At 37.6% G+C, this 16,789-nt stretch overlaps 1 protein-coding gene across 1 annotated transcript in view; it reads right to left on the reverse strand.

Annotated features, from left to right (window-relative positions):
* LOC139117219 (oocyte zinc finger protein XlCOF6-like) overlaps positions 1–14,332 on the reverse strand; it is a 95,168-nt gene extending 80,836 nt beyond the window's left edge. The window contains exons 1-2 of the mRNA XM_070680161.1: positions 14,172–14,332; positions 13,435–13,499 (exon numbers count right to left, since the gene is read on the reverse strand). The gene's annotated coding sequence lies outside the window, so the exon portion shown is untranslated. The remainder of the gene's footprint in view (positions 1–13,434; positions 13,500–14,171) is intronic.
* Between the last annotated feature and the right edge of the window lie 2,457 nt (positions 14,333–16,789).

The following is a 16,789-nucleotide window of genomic DNA, read 5'->3' on the forward strand; positions in this document are numbered from 1 at the left end:
TTAATCAAACTTAAAAGCAAATGCTGTTTAGTTTCACTATTTTACAGCAGTTTGCTGAGTTTCCTCTGGGTCAGCAGTTTATGTTCTCAAAAATGAGAATGGTGTGCTAAAAAAATTCTCATTTTGAGAAAAATTTTCCATAATCAGTGTTCTCCCCAGGCCATTTAACAGTATTGGCCCTAATCCTTTATTTTTTTTCGACCGATCCTTTATTTTTTCGCCCGATCCTTTATTTTTCATGCTGATCCTGTGTCACGTCCGCTGATACTCTTTAACTGTGGCTGAAGACCTATTGTTTCTCCGCGGCGATTTTGTCACTTTTATTTCAGTGAGCGTATCAAGTGTGAAATGGTTCTAATGTGGCGATAACACGAAGTGTCAGATGATTAAAAGATTTATTCCATCGCCAAAATGTGTGAAATGGTTAGACTGTTCCAGGGGTTTCATTAACTTTTGAAGTAGGGGGCTAGAATGGAAATTTAGGTGGCTTGCAGATGCCATGACCACAAAGTGGTTGTCGTCAGGGGAGGGTCCGGGAAGGGTGTTCCCCCTCCCGGCCGAAGGCCGGAAACCCTGAAAAATGAGCTAAAATTTACTTTTTAAAGCTTACAGTCACTTCAATTTCTAGTATTTTCAGGAGAATTGTCAGCAGTGTTCCAGGGCAATTTGTGTTCATATCATAAAAGCCATTTTCCTGGGAGATTAGGCCTAAATATGATAATTCATCATTAAAATGATAAAATGTTGTAATGTTGACAATAATTTGAACAAAGAAAACAAGTCTTTAGAGCCTTTATGCTTTTTGGAGGTTAACTATGATGATTCACTATTATTAATGATATAAATTTGATATGCAGATGATATTATACAGTGTTACGTCTAGACAGGGGGATAGGGGATTCCCCCTCTGTTGAAATGTTGGCACCCCAAATTAATTTGTTAAGGACCACTCCCCCCCTTCCATGAAATGGTGCCAGTCACACCTTAGAGGTACAAGTAGAACACATGAACTGGTGAAATGCCCCCGAAATTTTCTTCTTGAACAGGGGGAAAATCCCCTTGTTGATGCCATCCTGGATGAAACACTCATAATGTTATGCTTAAAATTAAGAACCCTGATGTTTGGTATGGAAATCTGTAGATGAAGAACTTTGATACCACTAGAGAGGTAAAAAGGATAATTTATATAACGAATAATGATAAAAAATGACAGTCATTACCATATTTCGCAAATAGAATCAAAGATCCTCAAGGTTGTTTGACTATATGGGTATGCAAAGTAAGAACCTTGATAGGATATGAAAATTTGTACGTTCAGAAGCGCACATTTGGATTTAACCTGACGATCGCTTTTGAAGTGAATTTAGAGGTCTGATCGTATCGTAACCACTCTGGGCGACGTTCTTATTGGCGTCGATAGACCGAAGAGCAGTACATATCATACGTCCAGCTGGTTAAACTCCTTCATAATTACGCCTACCGCAGTGCAACGCACATCGGCTTACTAAAATTCCAACTGTAATCAGAAAGTTTTTCGTGAGAAAAAAATCAGGTCATTGCCTTCGAAAACAGTTTAAATCCACGTAATTATCCTTCTCTTGTTTCTTGGTCCACTTCAAAACCGAGGATCGTACAGGGAAGCTTGACCTTGCGATCGCTTCCGTCTTCATTTGTTCATCGACCATTTTGAGTTGAGCTAACGACGGCCGACAGGTGTAGTATGCACGTTTTCATTAGCATATATAAAGGTCACCAAATAAGAATCAGCAATTCAGGTAGCTAATAGAATCGTCAAATGCAATTCCGATTTTTATTGAGGCAGTACACGCAAGACCGTGCTGCATCGTAGTACAAGGTGATCGTAGTAGTCGCTCGTCTTCTAAGTTTTGTTTCACATAAAAGCCGTTGAAAAGTTTAATTACACAGCTTGTGAAACTTGACGTATCATTTCAGAATGTAAAAATATTTTAGCTATGAAAGAGTTCAATTTTCTAAAAAAGTAGCCGGCGAAATCGTGATAGTAACCGGTCAATTTCGCCGGCTGCCGGCTCTTAATGAAACCCCTGCTGTTCTCCTTTCCTGTCGATGCTTTAGGTGTTTTACACGCAATGAGGCAGGGTTATCAGGTGCAAAGCACCCAAAGTCACGCTTGTCTGTGAGGAGAATAGTGCAAATGAACATCGGCTTAGACAGATGAAACTTAAATTCAAAAAGCAGCATTAAATGTGTCGTGCTACCGATCATACAGACAACGGCCATTTTATAGAACGGACATGGAGTATACACAACGAAAGGCTCGGTGTTGTATCTTTGCCAGCAGGCACTCAGTCAAACTTCAAAGCATCTTCAGACAATACTATAAGCAACTTGTTAAACTGCCGTTGCCACCAATGTCTCGCACTGGTATGGATCCAAAGGTCAGGAAAATGATTTCGATCAGAAGTGGCTGAAATCATATGATTTGTTGAGACAAACATCAGATGCAAAAATGTATGGTACTGCCGCGTGTTCAGATTGTTGCGTGTCCGTGTTAGCCATTTCAAGATCTGTGCACACTTGTACACGTCAACATGACATTGAAGCCATGTGTGTCACCTTGTGTCACGCATTCGTATATTGCATGGATTCGTTCGATTGACTTTGAGAAACAATTGCACTTGATCCAGTTTCAAAACCCATGGACCCGTTTTACAATATTCAAGGCACCATGAAATGAAATAAAAAGGAACTGCATAAGCTAAAATAATCATTCGTATGATCCTCTGAATACAGCAGCTTTGTACGTACGGTTAGGGTATACAGAATAGGTTCAAAGGTCGCGCAAGTTCAAGTGTGCCAGCTCCACAGCATGCATGGCGGCCGACGCTGCGCAGTTGTCAAAGTTTCGTACGTTTGTCGAAGTAGAAGTCCATGCAGTTTCAAATCTTGTTCTTGAAAATACCCGGTACCGGCGGTATCAATATTTTCGGGCTTCTCTTTATTATGCATTGAGTTTTAACGCCAACATATTTCTCAGCCGCATGCTCTGCTAACACCGAATTGTAAGTGCAATATTCAGTCCCGTATGAACTTGTCTGTGTAACTGTTTTGCCATGGACGTTTAAAAAAGATGTCCATGGTTTTAGCAATCTGGCTATAGATATACAAGTACTAACACAGATCACATAAAACGTCTGATTTTGAATGTTATTCTAGAGAGAACTGAAAACCTTTGAATGAAAATATGGATGTAATATATGAAGTGCTTAAAGTGCATAAAAGATTTTACTTTATCCTTTTATTGTGGGATTTTTTCTGATGCTAAGAAGTGATGTGTGTATTGCACAATTGTTAAGCAAATTAGCGGACCTTGTTCCAGAAATTTCTGGGGAGAACACTGTTATGCAATAATTACTGTAGACTGTTTTCCTTAATGATTAGGCCCTCCCAGTACACCTTAAATTTCACTGTATTTCTTGAATTGATCATAATTGATACAGTCAGTTCAAGCAAATAATACTACCGTGTAGTACGTTCATAAATTTGGACTTGTGAAGTCAGATATCTTAATTCCAGTGAAAATACTGAAATATAAGACAGTGAAAGTAACAATGTAGACCTGCATTTTTCAATATTTTCTGTCAAGCAATGTTGTCCAGTTATATTCCCTAAATGACATGGAGGCAAAAAATTAAGTTTGTTTCTCATCCTCGGTTGCTTACAAAAATGATGCGGGTTTTTGGTGAGCTTTGATATTTATGTAAATTGAGTTGTACGCATTGACCTTTGTTGCACCATAACATGGGGACGTACAAAGTGCGTTGCTGGGTGGACGGACCATGGACAGTAGAAGTGAGGCTGTCAATGACTGATTGTACAAGAGATGCATTAAAAAGATGATAATTCATATAAACTGAAAAGACTCAAATGTAAACCAATCAATAATAATGGTTTGATTCGCTGAACAAAATGAATGGTGATGTCAAAATAGACAAGTCAGAAGAATAGAAAGTAAATGTACTCTACATTACCAACATTCGATCCCAAAACAAATTAAATTATTTTCAAAGTTAAATTAGACGCCAAATATATCTAAAACCGTGCGCCGTCAATCTTCGAATCGTGTCACTTAATGAGGTTTGAGTTACGGAACTGGTTTGACCATCTTTAAAATAATTTTCCAACTTTGATTTCAAACGTAGGTAGCTCTCTATGACGTTCATATCTGCTGCACAGGGACAACTTCATCTTGCCGAGCTTACGTAGTTCAAAACGGTAATCATGCTCTTTTTTGCGAAGTCTCCAGCAGTTTCACAGTTTGTGGCTCTCAGCAGCCAAAGCTACTCGATCTCTTTCTTTGTCTGATAAAGCTTACCACCGGGTAATGCCTTATTAAAGTTTTGGAGATCGGACCTCTTATTGTTTAGTCATCGTTGATTGCAAGCAGTATTGTCCGCTGTGTATCTGAATAACTGCCGTGCGCCGTCTGCTGTGTAACCGCGTTTCAAATGCATTGTCCAATTAAAAAACGGCTTTCATGCTGGAAGTGGTCCCAACATCAAAACTGTGCATTATGAGCTCAGAGACTTAATTATGGTTGATACAGAGTAATTAATTGTTTGATGATTTTGGACAATGCCATTTTAGTAGAGGGACTTCGTTGTATTCTATTGCGTGTAAAACCATGAGGTATCCGGGCAAGGTTTGCATTACAAACTCAGCAAAATGAAAGGTTTGGCGTAAAAATAATGTTTACATTTCCCTTCGAATGTTTTTTCAGAGTGGTTAGTGATCAAATATCTTCGCAAAATGTGCAAATAGTAATACTAATAGAATATTTTCGTAAACATCGGATTTTCTTCTCAAAATGTGAAAAAAAGAGCGGCAGAGGAAACACAGGTTTTTAAGATGTGCATTTGTTTATGCATGTACTCCTCATTATCAATTGTGCTGAAGTTAGTATGCAGGTCACACATGTAGGCCACTCAAGCGCTAGACGTTGAAGTAAAGTAGTAACAGTATGCGTAGTTATGTGCTGGAGTTCAAACATGACGGCTGGGTCAAATCGCGCGGACGCCAAGCCAAATATTGTACCGTAAAGAGTCAGAAGGTGGTTTTATATATCCTTGAAGCCATCTGTGTTACCATTTGGGTCGCCTATTGATTCTACTTGAGATTTTGGTTGTTGAAAAGTTGCAGAAAATAACCTAAAAGATCTGTACCAAGTTTCTTCAAATTTGCTGTAGTATTTCTTGAAAATCACCCCAATTACAAAATCATCATAAATGCAAATTATAAATTAATTGACACAAAACCGACATATGACAAACATCTGTACAAAGTTTTATCAAATTTGGCATAGTCACTCCAGAAACAGCGCTTTTTCAAAAATCACTAATTATGCAAATTGGCACTGACTATGCATGCCCCTTGACCAAATAAATCCATGTGCATTTGTATACGACAGTGTATTATCATTGTACTAATTTTGAAAGAAATTGGCTCAGGCATTTTTATGTTTACTCTCTGTATTAATCTCAGTACCCTCTGCTACAATGTCAAGATTATCAGCACAGCCTGTCGTGTTATGTGTCATCATCCCTGTTAATTGTTGACAAATGAATTTGGTAAAGACTAAAATTTGAAAGTCAACAATATGAGTGCACTTTTAAACTTGTTAACTCAGTTCAAAAGCTGGACAACAGGCATTTTAACATGTTTAGGGAACTGGAGTAAATACACAGAGCAAAAAAACTAAGTGGTTGAAGCTGGCTAGAGCAATGGCCAGAGTTGCATCATTTGCCTGGTACTTAAACGGCAGAGTTGACTTTAAGATCTTCAGATTCAGATCCTCAGATCTTCAGATCAGATTCAAATTTACAAGCCTTTTACAATACCCGTATTAACAGTATGATTACAATATTTAAAAATAATAATTTGAATATGTGTACAAGGCAGGTATGAAAAAAAAAAAATGGTGTACGTGAATGTCTTTGCTCAGCAAGCTTCAACGAACACCGGTCTATAATTACAGATTACCTAACTTGCTTCTTCCGACCCCTGAATTCCTGATCCAGCCCAGGGTCACTGGCCTCAAACATTGATTAGTTATATTCCCTCGCTATCAATATTACGAGCGATGGTAAAATATGGACAGTCGATAGCAGGCATTTTAATACATGATCGTTGCGTTCTTGATTGCTCGATCGCTGATGTGTTTATCTCTATGTATTGACTATAGAGGGCGGATATCGGCACCAACTTGACGTTCCTTCTGCCATGATTGCTTGATTGCCTACACACGTGATCACATAACAAGTGGAATCATTGCGCACCCTGTCTTCGACTGATGACGTTCTGATTATGAGATCCAAGTTTTTAAGTTCAAGATTCAAGATAGAAATAAAATAATTTCTGAAACCTTTATCAGTATTACATCAAACTTTGAAAGTTGTGAAATTTTTATTCCAAATCTGAGTCTGAAGTTATAGGATCTGAATCTGAAGTGACCTGAAATTCTGAGGATCTGAATCTGAGAATCTGAAAAGTCAACTCTACCGTACTTGAACATTGCTGACAATAATGAATGGCATTGTTGTGCCTTTCTGAATGCCTATGTAATAAATATTGCTGACAATAATAAATTACACTGTGGTTAAACCTATCAATCACTGTCATTCTCTCCTTTGAAGTTCACACAGGTGTATAACTTGAACCTATTGGCCTAGTGGTAAAATTGGCGAAATTTGACATACTATTTCCTCACGGGTCAGTCACAATCAGGGTGCGCTAGATGATTTTCATTTGTTATGGACATATATCTGCTATTCAGACTGATATTATATTGCTTATTTGTTTCTAATAAATAGTAATAGTTGTAACTAACTTGGTCACATAAAGAAATATTGCATATATTGTGCAGGTTTGGTTGTACATCCACAAAAATGCCTTTAAAAACTGTAAAAAGTAGCGTTATGCTGTTTCACTTCAAAATGTACTTAATTTCAAAATGTTTTTTGGAACACAGTGTTAAATTGTGGAATTTTTAGCTTACATATGTTATTGCAGAATACCTAACCTTTCTTTCACAAGTTATTTCATGTGATTATGTGCATCGGAACAGAAACTGTGGTATTTTTACCAAAACTGTAACATCGTTATGTTTTTTGTGTTTTATGACCATAAGTACATATGCCTTTAGTTTATATGTAGAAAAATGGATAAAATATTGTAATATTGAATTTAATTCCAACCTCAACATCCATGGCAAGCATTTTATACACCAAAATTTAAATAAAATTCATATTGTATTGTTTTGTGAATAAATGAAAATGGAGATCGTTGTGGTCGGAATTTCTTGTAGCGTCCGTGACACACTCATATCTTAAGGACAACAGGAGTTATAAAAGATCTGATGTCACAGGCCTAAGTGTCAATAGTTGCCTACCTTAAATAAACAAATTATATAATTACTCTCCCTTGCGTTCACTATTAATATTCCTAAAATATGGAAATGTAGCATCCGTGACGGTGTAGCGTCCGTGACGGTGTTTACTACATAGTCATAATTAATAACTATTTAAAACATTTTAAAGCAGTTAATCCACTGAAACATATAAATACTAGTGTGTATTGTGTGTACATACATGGAGTTGGGTTACAAAATGTTTTCAAGGCATAAAATTGTAAATTTGCACAAAATTTATTTTTTAAAAAGTAATAAAACACTCAAAAAGTTATGTTGAGCCTCAACTGTAACACTTAGATTGGTGTTTTTTAAGAATGCAGTAATTATATTGAATATGTTATTAGAATTCTAGTGAAAAGAACAATGAATTCTGTGCTATATATGCATTTATTATTGTGTATTCCATTTCAATTCATTATGTCACGGATGCTACAATAAAATGCAAACATTGTTTTTCAGATTATAAGCCAATCTAAATGTGAAATAACCACCACATTTTATATAAAGGAAAATGAGGGCAACTCCACACATCGGCTCTACCGAGATTGTTTTGTATTTCGATATGGTGAATAAGAGGATCATTCCATTTATTTTGTGTGGAATACATGGCGAGACACCGGTGAATCAATAGTGCTTTGACCCTAGTCATGTGATCTGGGTCCCCAATAAATCGGTTTGTTGATTGAGTGATTTGTCTTAACGGTGTTTCGGAACCAAAAATGGGGTTCCTTCATCAGTCGCTCTCTTGTTTTGTATCCCCTCCACTTGGTTATGTGATGAAGTCATCTTCGTCCTCAAGGAGGAGAAGCCAGATTCGTTATTGAGAGAGTTAGCCTATTGACTGACTCTATAGTGAGCGATCCAGTGTGTGGTGTCATTATAATTAACATGACCCAGCATCGACCGGAGTTTCTGGGCGCTTATAAGGATTTTTGTTTTACGGCATATTTTGAGCGTTGCTAGTGCTCGTTATGTTAACATTGAATGTTGTACTAATCTGACAACGATTGCTTGTTTTAGGCATTTAAATTGATTAACAGAACTTTTGGTTTTGTGTCAATTATTCATGGACTTTGTAATAGATTTCGGGTCGATATTGGTGCCTGCTTTACAATGTTTGAAAAGCATGTTGTGAAAGGCTGTTTCAAGAAATAAATCTTATTTCTCTGTATTTAGCCATTCTCAGGTCTCATGGTTTCGTTAACAATATTTGCTGTAAACGGCCTTTGAAATCGGTTTGGTCTGAGGAGAGTATTGGTTTATTTAATTCATGCCGCCAACTTTGATTACTTATATGGCAGCTCTTTCAGTTTTTTATTTTCTTTGCCAAATGATGTTTTCTGTATTGCTCAGCAATCTTTTCAGTTTGGTTGATTGTAGTACCAATTCGATGACAGATTGCATCTTGGTTTTATACGATAAGTTGTGGCATAAAATGGAGACAAATTAATTAAAAAAAAATCATTTTCCCCATTGTTGAAACCGCTATCGTGAAACCTTTTAACTGTTTCAGCGATATGGGCAAAGTGTGTTTGAATTAACTCACCGGACTTTTCGGTTGTCGTTTCGGATATCGACAGACTGCTCACTCCTTCACATGTTGGTAAAAGTTACATATAACGAGCTATGATTTTGTAAGAAGGATTTGTTTTGATGCTCGTTTTATAGACCATGAGGAGTGTCGTTAGAAAACGACTCGAGGGTTGATCCCAGAAGTAAGCTCAGCTGCAGTGATTTTTTACTCCCACTGATTTTTGCAGTAGTTGCTATAATCGCTTTCTTGTTCAATTTAAAGAAATTGTCAATGTTTTGACAGAATTTTCACAATTTAAATGTTTGATAGAGAAAGGTTTTGGAGAAAAGAGAAAGAAAAAACCAGATTGTTAATTGCTTTTTATATTTCAAATTGACCTAACGTTCAAGTTTGATTTTGGTAGCGTCCGTGACAAAATTACATGTCATACTAAACAGAAAATATTTCAGAAAGAAGTTCATTTTGATTAGACTGAATGGTATTAATATTGTTGCTATAGCATGGTTAATTCATGACAATAAAACTTTTAAATACGGTATACCAGCGGAAGGACATAGAGAAGTTGAAAGTCCTATTAAAAAATATGATCAATATTGTTGTATTTCTCACTAAACTTGAGGTTGTGTTTATTCATGGGAAAATTAAGTACATCATACCAAGTAAAGCTTATTTTAATGCCAATATGCATCTTTTATATTGTAATAACATAAGAAAGCATTAACAAATCATTGTTTAAAATTTTATTATGACATTTGTGTTTCATGTACAACATTTCTGTAGCGTCCGTGACACTGCGTCGACCATATAAAACAATGTGCACTGTGGTAAAACTAATGACGTTTGCTTCACCAAATTTTAGGAAGATATGCCCCATACCATAACCTTTCAACATATTATTTAACTGGACAGTTATCATGAACTTGAAATTTTGACCTAAGTGACACACTCTAGCGCACCCTGATTGTGACTGACCCGTCAGGCAGTCCTCAGGCAGCTACGGGCTGTAATAGTATAGTATCTTCAATATATGTCGCAAGATTCATCAACTTCGGATGAGACAATTAAGATATATATATTACTAATTAGTGAAGTTCATTAAATATGTAAACAAGGAATTGGCTGAAGTAAAACTGCTTAATGATTTTAAATAATGTTATATCATAGTATCTTCAATGTACATAGCAAGTTTCATCAACTTTGGTCGTCAATTCAGATACATATATCTAATTAGAAAAGTTTATTAAATATGCAAATAAGTATTTGGCTGAAGTAAAAATACTGAATGACTTTCAACAATGTTACATCATAGTATCTTTAATGTACACACATATAGCAAGTTTCATCAATTTTGGCCAAGTCAATTCAAATAAATATCCCTTATTTCAAAAGTTCATTAAATATTGAGAGTTTGATGGATACAAACAAAGGTCGCCAGAGTCATTAGAGAACCTTGAGAAGTCCACCCTTGTTTTTATAATTGAAAATGGGATTTTATCTGTCCCGTATGTATCGCAGCATCATTTCGAATACGTTTGTGACTTTCATTAATGTTAAATCATAGTATCTTCAATATACATACCAAGTTTTGTCAATTTTGATCAAGTCAAATCAGATATATATCCCTAATTAGGAAGTTCATTAAATATGCAAATTATCCATTATCTTTTCCCTTAATATCATTCACAGCTGATTATCTTGGTGTGATCAATATTTGTAGCAAATCTCAGCAAATTGTGTGCCGTCGTTGTCAATATGTTTTTTTCTAAAATCATTAATTATGCAAATGAGCAAAAACTAACTAAGCTGTACCAACCAAAAACTAATCAATTTTTGCCTTTTGCAAACTAAATCCATGTACCAGATTTGATTCTGATCTGATGAGCCGTTTCTGAGATATCGAGCACACAAAGAGACAGAGACAGACAGATAGACAGACATATGCTCACGTGTATGAACACGAGAGCAAAAAATAGCGTCACTGACACTTAGCTCCCATCCTGGACTATTTAGTGTTTGTTCTCTGGTCAGATATTTGAACATGTGTGAAAGGGATAAAGTGCATGAAGTGAAAATACTTAAATGAAATGTACTGGAGACAGTGAAATATGTTTAATGTAATTATTCAGAATATAAAATGGAAAAAATACAGAATTAGATATATCAAATACTGTGATACAACCATTAACTCAACAAGTCATTTACAATGACATAGTCCCCACTTGTAATGGGAGTATTAGTCTTGATGGGGCAGGAAATTGTGGTCATTAAGAAGTATCACTGGAGTGTATATGTTGAGATCTATGGGCACATAGGTCTATGTCGTTGTTCCCAATTGAAACACATGAGGCCTGTCTAAGTTATGGTTCTAAATCGGGAAAAAAGATCAGACCTCTAGCAGTATTGGCCAGCCAAGAAATACATATGCGCATTATAAATGAGGTACAAGATGTGACATCTTAAGGTCTAATATCCTATCAAAATTGGAGGGTATAGAACTTGTGGTTACTGAAATATGCATATATATGTATAATCAAGGTCAAAGGTCATCGAGGTCACATGACATTTTGAAAAAAAAAATTATATTGCTAATTAATCCCTATATGCCAAAAAATCAGATCTCTAGCTCTATTCGCTTGCCCAGAATTAGATGTGTACATAATTAATGAGGTAAAGCGTGTGTTGTCATAAGGTCTCCCATCCTACTAAATACAAAGGACATAGCACTTGTGGTTACTTATTTATTGACATAAACATATATTTTAGGTCAAAGGTCATCGAGGTCACATGACATTTGGTCAAAAAAATTTCTCTCCAATAGTTATCCCTATATACCAAAAATCAGACATCCAGCTCTATTGGCTCGCTCAGAATGAGATATGCGCATAATTATTGAGGTACAGTATGTGGCATAATAGGTGTCCAATCATACCATACATGAAGGATGTAGCACTTGTGGTTACCGAGTTATGGACAAATATGTATATTTGAGGTCAAAGGTCACCGAGGTCACATGTCATTTGTCAAAAAAAAATTGTTTTGCTAAGTTATCCCTATATACCAAAAATCAGACCTCTAGCTCTATTGGCTCGCTCAAAATTAGATATGCGCATAATTAATGAGGTACAATATGTGGCGTCATAAGCTGTCCCATCATACCATAAATGAAGGCTGTAGCACTTGTGGTTACTGAGTTATGGACAAATATGTATATTTGAGGTCAAAGGTCACCGAGGTCACGTGACATTTTGTCAAAAAAATTGTATTGCTAAGTTATCCCTATATACCAAAAATCAGACCTCTAGCTCTATTGGCTCGCTCAAAATTAGATATGTGCATAATTAATGAGGCACAATATGTGGCGTCATAAGGTGTCCCATCATACCATACATGAAGGCTGTTGCACTTGTGGTTACTGAGTTATGAACAAATATGTATATTTGAGGTCAAAGGTCACCGAGGTCACGTGACATTTTGTCAAAAAAATTGTTTTGCTAAGTTATCCCTATATACCAAAAATCAGACCTCTAGCTCTATTGGCTCGCTCAAAATTAGATATGCGCATAATTAATGAGGTACAATATGTGGCGTCATAAGGTGTCCCATCATACCATACATGAAGGCTGTAGCACTTGTGGTTACTGAGTTATGGACAAATATGTATATTTGAGATCAAAGGTCATCAAGGTCACATGACATTTTGTCAAAATATCGGAGATATCTGCGTGAACGGATGGACTCACGGATGGACGAACAGACGGACATGACCCAATCTATAAGCTCACTGGACTTCATCCGTGGGGACTAAAAATTGTGTCACTGCATCCTTTTTGCAATATGAATACGATGAGAAACTAAATTTTTATTTTTCGTGGCCTTATACATTGGAGTCTATGGAGATCTGCCTTATACATGGGAGTCTATGGACATGTAAACTAAAAATATGCAAATTTCACCACGATTTGCCCAAATTTGGGAAAGGTCACTCCTATGCACTTCCATACCAAGTTTCAAATCAATCGGACTTGTGGTTTCAGAGCAGGAGATTTTTTGACCAAAATGGGAGAAAATTACAAAAAAATTCATGAAAAATAGCAAGTCCAAGATACTGACCCAAGATGTGCACAATCATTTCATGTCAGCCCAAAGTACTTACATGCTAATTTTTCATGTAATCTGCTCAATGGTTATTGAGTTTTTTCAATTTTGGCTGTTTTTACATTTTTTCACTTAATTTGCATATTTTTGGCCATGACAACTTCATTTGAACAAAATCTCATCTACAGCCCATCATCCATGTACACACCAAATATCAAGATGAAATGTACAGCGGTTTGGAGTTTTTGATGTTGACGGACAGACATACATACAGACATTTCCCTAGCCTATAAGAATAGCTTCCATTGCCATATATACATATGGCTATGGGAGCTAAAAATTGGCGAAATTGGCTTACTTTTTCCTCGGGCAGTCCTCAGGCAGCTACGGGCAGTAATTAGTAGGACCGGCATGCACAGATGCCTGTAAAAAAAAAGACATCCATGACTGTATGCACCCATCTCTCTATCATCTACGCATACAACACCTGGCAACTTCAGGCACCTGCGAGCTGCCTGGTCGCACGTGGTTCGATTCACAGCAATTACTGTACTGTAGCCCTACGAGTATGGCGAGTGTGTCCGGCTTTGGCTACGCCGCCTCTATGAGGCGGCGGCGTAGTAGCCAAAGCCGGACACACTCGCCATGCTGGTAGGGCAAGCTCTCCGGATAGCTCTGCGTACAGGTCTGTGTGTTCCCAGCGTTGTGGAGGCCGTATAACGCACAGTTGCGAGTGGAATGATACGTACCGGCCGCCGCGTACTATGCATACAAATTTTATTCTATGCATAGTACGCGGCGGCCGGTACGTATCACTCCACTCGCAACTGTGGTATAACGCCGGGAACACACAGACCAGTGTAGGCAGGGCTAGCTCTCCGGAATGCATTTGAAATACAGGTCATCGCCATGCATCCGAAACTGAAGTGGCTGTCTTTCTTTCATAACTCCACGGTTGTCAGCACATGCATTCGATTCAATGCAAGTAAACCGTCACTGATGCACCCAGTTGCATGATAAAGATTAAAGTGACGGTTTACCAGTGCGCTTGCATTGAGTTGAATGCCTATGGACGCGCGCCTTTCACATTCTCACCTCCTCAATCACATCGACTATACTGGGCGCCGTTCAACGCTCGGTTAGGCTGTCGACAGTCCCTTGGACCGTTTCTTCCCTACCTTTGTGTAGCCTCTCGCATAGAGTTTGGGGTGGGAGTCGGCAGCAGTTCGCAAACGAAGCGGCGGCGGAAGCGGCCATCAGTTCAAGTTGGTTTGACGTGCATCGTCCTGTTGGCCTTTTTTTTCTTCCCCGAATGAGACCTCAGATTTACACTGGTTATTCTCTCGAAAGAGTTGTTTTAAGGAACCGTAAATATGTAACTAGAAACGTGATAATGAAATAGGACAGGTTCCCCAGTGTTGTGTAGCGTGGAAATTTAATATAGAAACTAATTGAAAAGCACACAACTACATCTGAGTGTCTCTGATCCGTTAGCTCAGTTGGTATAGCATCCGAACTGAATTCGGGGGACGTGGGTTCAAGTCCTACATGGGTCATTTTTTCAAGCCCCAAAAATTTGCTGTGCAGAGACACTCAGATGTAGTTGTGTGCTTTTCAATTAGTTTCTATATTAAATTTCCACGCTACACAACAGTGGGGAACCTGTCCTATATATATATATATATATATATATATATATATATATATATATATATATATATATATATATATATATATATATATATATATATATATATATGTATAGGATAAAGCCCGAGTACTCGGGCTCTTCTGGTATATAAAGTCCAACCCAACGATAAAATGTCGAGGCCGCAGGCCGAGACATTTTATCGTAGGGTGGACTTTATATACCAGAAGAGCCCGAGTACGAGGGTTTTGTCCGACTTAAAAACTATCGCCCCTAACTGATATATTTTCGTTTTCAATGTGTTTACGTCAACCGTCCCCTTTGTCAATGTAACATGTTTAGGATATGAATTAAAACTTTTATTTGTGAAATAGCCTTCCAATGTAATAGAACATCCTATAAATGCCCAAGGGCACATTATATAAATGCCCTAGGGCACAGCAGATTTTGTGTTGCAGCTGGTTTCCGCTGTGATACCAAATTTGAATATTAAAACGTAACAGATGTCTACAGAATATGACATGTTCACTTTTGATTGGACAGTACGTCGCTGTCACTCATTTCTGGAATTTGGTGACCAAGGCTTTACGAGTAGATAAAACACCCTGAATTGAGCTCTCTGATTGGTCAATCAACAGTAGATAGTTTTTAAATATATATATATATATATATATATATATATATATATATATATATATATATATATATATATATATATATATATATACACACACAACTGAGTTGATCAGGATAATCTAAAATATTACATTTCCACTACAAATTTGTTTCGTATAGGCTGCAGAGCCGCCTACACTCATCGGGTGGCTGTGATCGACTGAAACTTTAGGCGGGAAACGATTTCTTTTGTTTTGTTTTTGTTGGCACCTGTTTGTTGCAAAAGGTTGAATAATTAGTGACTGCACAAGAGAAATTTTCTCCTGTGTCTGCAGGTCGATACTAATTCGTTTCTATTGTTGAGGGAGCACATTTCTGGATATCTGAGGAGTATGAATTTCTCGTGGAGGCACAGATTGCATTTTTTTGTGACGTTGGAGTATGGATTGCATTGCTTTATTATTTTCCAGTCAATCCTGTATTCTGTCTTTGCATCTTTCAGTGACCAGATGTGCTTGCTCAGTTCGGTGCTGTTTCTGTATTTTGTGTTGCGGAATGATAGCATGTGGTTATTATATCTTGTTTTGAATGGAGTCTCTGTCAGGCCGATGTATGTTGCGTGTGTATTGTTGTCTTCTCTGGTGACCGTTGCTTGGTAAACCACGCCCTCGGTGAGGCATTTTCCTGGCAATGGGCATTTGCTCTTTTGTCTGCAGTTGCATTCTTTATTGGCGATGGTGGCGGTTGTGTTCTTGTTTTCCATTTCCTTGGCAAGTACTGATTTGTTGTGTGAAGTGATAATACTTTGCATGTTCGGCATACAGCTGTAGCTTAGTTTGAGTGTATTCCTGTTGAATATCTTCCTGAGTGGATGATCGTGGCGGAAACATTTGTCGATTAGGTGTAGAAATTTGCGCCCGATGTTGGTGTTGACGCTATTGTCAAACGGTGGTTGAACCATATGATGTTTCGTGTTCTTGTGCGTTTTTCCTGTAGTTGTACGGGTTTGAAAGTGAGTTGGTGGTCGTAGCCGCTCTTTTGAGTGCATCTTGGTATGGTGTGATGGCTGAATCGAATGTTTGTTTATCTGATGATATGCTGGTCAATCGTTTGTTGATGGATTCTGGTATGTTGCGGATGATGGAGGGTGGGTGGTTGCTTCTGTGGTTGACGTATAGTGGGATGTTGTTTGGTTTGGTGAAAGGCTTGAAAGTTTCAGTGCGTAGGTCGAAGGTCACGTCCAGGTAGTTGACAGATTTCTTGTTGGTTTCTATGGTGATTCTAAAGCCGTGGTCTTTGAAAACTGCGCATATTTGTTTCTTTATGTTCTCCATTTTCCTGGGTGGTTCGTTAAGTGCAGCCAGGCCGTCGTCTCTGTAGAGGCCTGCCTTGTCTCCGCATATTGGTTTAAGCAGTGACAGCAAGTAGGCCCCTACAAGCTCGCAAGTTT

This window comes from Ptychodera flava, chromosome 18 (assembly GCF_041260155.1).
Source record: "Ptychodera flava strain L36383 chromosome 18, AS_Pfla_20210202, whole genome shotgun sequence".
Classification (NCBI taxonomy): domain Eukaryota; kingdom Metazoa; phylum Hemichordata; class Enteropneusta; family Ptychoderidae; genus Ptychodera; species Ptychodera flava.